Source organism: Pteropus alecto, unplaced genomic scaffold (genome assembly GCF_000325575.1).
Source record: "Pteropus alecto unplaced genomic scaffold, ASM32557v1 scaffold248, whole genome shotgun sequence".
In the NCBI taxonomy this organism is placed as follows: Eukaryota; Metazoa; Chordata; class Mammalia; order Chiroptera; family Pteropodidae; genus Pteropus; species Pteropus alecto.
This window is the reverse complement of record NW_006441067.1, coordinates 522,340-525,948: the sequence shown is the minus strand read 5'-3', so window position 1 is coordinate 525,948 and position 3,609 is coordinate 522,340. Positions and strand designations below refer to the sequence as shown.

General features: G+C 41.3%; 1 pseudogene; it reads right to left on the bottom strand.

Annotated features, from left to right (window-relative positions):
- Nucleotides 1–2,131: 2,131 nt before the first annotated feature.
- LOC102894166 lies at nt 2,132–2,874 on the bottom strand (annotated as a pseudogene).
- Between the last annotated feature and the right edge of the window lie 735 nt (nt 2,875–3,609).

Below are 3,609 nucleotides of genomic sequence, written 5' to 3'. Positions count from 1 at the left end.
TTTTACCCAATGCGACCTTGACTGTCGAAGACCTTCAGATCTTGGCTCTACCTACCGATCATCAGCTGTAGGACTTTGAACAAGTTACTCAGCTCTCCAAAGCTCAATTTCCACTTTTGTAAAATGCGAATAGTATGAGAAACCAGTTCTCAAATTTGTTGTGAGACCGGGAGACCATATGAAGAACATTTGAAAATGTTGATTTTTTTTTCTTAATTTTAATTAGTTTCAAGTGTACAGTACATCGGTTGAAAATGTTGATTTTGATATTAATGTTGCCCATCGTTTGGATCAGTGTCTTCTCAGTCATTATCTCCCAGCAGAGATACACGGCTGAGACACTGTATCACATAATTGTGTTCTCACAGTTTGTGCTTCTCCTCCTCTCTCCTAGTGTGAATCTTTGGAGACCTTAAACTGAGATTAAATGTCTTTTCGCCCAGTCTGCACGCTTTCACAAATTTGATAGTCTGAATTATATAATCCCACCATGCCTCCTCCTTGTTAGAATAAAAAAGATCCAACTCTCATCCAACTACTCTGGTTAACTATTTTCCAGTGTATTTTAGGATTATTTAAAAAGAAAAAATCCATTAATTAATTAACCCAATAAATATTTATCGAGCATCCATCAAGTCCATCTAGGTACCAGGTATATAGCAGGGAACAAAATAGACTATAGTCCCTTATATGTCATACCAGTATAAACAACTACAATAATGTAAACTTCTCAAAGTCTGTTGACTTTGTTCCAGAACTTCTGTTTAGAATGGTTACTGTCTCCATTCTCACATAAAGTTGGTATTTAATTTGTATTTTGACAAGTACAAACTAATGAAGGTATCTTTAGTTCTAGAGATGAAGGAATCTGGAGTTTATCAGACAAAATGAACACCAAGAAAATCACATATCATAAAGAAAATGAGCATGCTGAGAAGAGAAAGAAAAATCCCTGTGACAATCATTAATATTTTTTCTCTTTAAAGGTTTACTTTATAATGTAAAAAGGAAGGAAACATCGTGAGGTATTTAGAAGATATTATAAACTCCAAATCCACATTAAATATATTTAAAAGTGAATAAAAGAATTTTAGAAGTAACTTCAGCAATCTGACAATCACATTGAAAAACTATAACAGTGCATGAATTTTCTCATCTGTACATTTTTTAAAGTCACTGCGTAGGTGCTTTACTAGACTTTCAAAATCAAATTTTTGACAGGGCCCAGAAAGTCAGCTTCATCGCTAGTTATGAGAGATAATCTTTGAGCATTTATACCAATCATATCAAAACTAGCAAAAGTTTAGCTGCAATTTTTTGGAGGGTAGGGGAAGCTATCTGGGTTTCCTTTTTCAAAGAGAGTCCTTTGATACTGTATGATATGGCAATCTGAGGGTGCCAGTTTTCTATTTTGCTGGCCCCATGCCTTCTCCAAGTTGCCAACTCACTCTATGGAGTGGAATTAAGAACCTGTCTGAATCAATAGGCACACTTGTATCAGAGAATGCTAGTTCTCCCCCAACATCCATTTTCCCTTTCTTCTAAGGAAATAGAAATTTTAGCTAGGCGCAGCATTAATAAAGGTCGGTGAGATCTTGGAAAGCAGCTCACAGGCATCGGAAGCAACAGCATCAGGATAAATAAGAAAGATTTATAATGCTGAGCAGAGCCTGCTGCTTCTTGCTACTTTTAGCAACATCGTACAGAGGGATGGACCCCAGTTAGAACTAGCTAGACAGCAACCAAAAATGGAAGAGAACATAGCTCTGTCAAGAGTCATTCTTTGCCTGTGGCCTGCAATTTCAGAGTCCCAGACAACTGAAAAAGCCAACTGCTTTCTGCAACTCCACAGTGAAGCAGTTTAAAGAGGCTACAAAAAGGAAGACTTGGGAAGAGATAATACTGGGCCTTCTTGACCACTAAATGAGAGCCAGAGCAGAGGTAAAGAGCATATTAAGAATGTCAACCTCCCACCTAAACCTGTTAAGAAGAGCTTAAGGAAGCAACTGTCAAGATGAATGAGAGGGAGGTGAGTCAGCACAGAGAACAGTGAAACATTAAGAGAATTTGCCTGGAAGAGATCATGGGCTACCTGTTATTTCTTTTCTTTTCTTTTTTTTCTTTTTTCTTGTTAGATCATCTTTCTTCCTCTGGAGCTGTGTTTGAGGCCACTCTGATACTTTTGTCTCTTCATTATCAGTCAAGGAGAGGACCCTTCTGGCTTGGCAGAACTGCAGGGCCTCCTTGAAATACTTGGGAAGCAGGGAACTATCAGCATTCCCTGGAGTCAGGATCACCCCCATTGGCAGAGCAGAAGAAGGGAATGCCAGGGTCCTGGTGATGAACACAGCCACTTCACAATTTGGCCACATGTCACTGATGATACCACTGTCCCCCTGCGGTCCTAGGGCCGGGTGGATGTGCATTCTTCCCAGGCAGGACAGGGCCTTGAGCAAGATGGATGGCCAGTGTTACCAGAATGTGCTATGGATGAGCATCAGGAATAGGGCCTGTGGGATCCCTAGGGGTATCAGCTCTAACTCAGTTACCTTCAGGGAGTGACCCTGATTGGCCTGGATGAGAGAGCCGGTGCTGGGATCCTCCCGGCTGCATGGCAAGGTGCTGCTTCCCACTGGGTCCATCATGCACCACACGTCTTCAGCTGAGAATCTGAGGAACTGGGGCAGCTCCAGGAAGGCTCCCAGGAGCATGAAGCTGTTGGCCCCCATGAGAAGCCCCAACTTCAGGGCCCACGGTGCAAGGTGTAGGACAAAGCTTAGACAGTTGCACGTCTTGGTCAGGTTGTTGGGGTCTGTGAGCCCTTCTACCCCTGGGCCCTGCCGTTTGCTGCCTTCTTTCTCCAGAGGACTTCATGGCCACGACAGACTTCCAACTGCCTGGCAGCCGACACTGCATGATGGTTCCTTCTACATGTAATTGACAAGCAGCAAATAGACCAGAAGCCTACTGAATGTTAGAGGGAGTCTGAGAGCCCAAGAATCCAAAAACCTGACTTGCAAATGCCTATGATGATTACAGCCTCTGTAGAAGAGGAAAAGTAATTTCCCTTTTACTCATCTAGGTTCATGACTGAGACCCAACCCCTCCCCTCCACCCCATAATAAAATACAGACTAACAGGAGAAAAATAAACAGAAGTTTAATAACCTGTATACTTCCCATATGCATGGAAGAGACCTGGAAAACTGAGTGACTACCTAAATGACCCAAGCTATCACCTTAAATATCATCTCTAGGTAAAGACAAGGAAGATGTTGGGGGTGGGGAGTCAGTTATGGGAAATTATCAGGCAAAACACAGTAAAAGAGGGTAAGGTTATAATGCAGATTTAGGTCTTTGCCTTTTCCATTAATGTCAATTTCTAGAGATTTAGAGTCATCCTTCTCTTCCAGGTATAGAAATGGAGATTTCTCTTAAAATATATGTCTTACAAAAGGATAACTTCTAATTGGTCTTCAAAGTTTCTTCTGTATTTGCTGTTTCTTGAAAATAATTAGCTCAACATAATGCTTATATCAAAAAGGCATATTTTGGGGTGGCAAATTCTGCTTCCCTTCACCTCTACGCAGTGGTATGCCCCGAACTATTC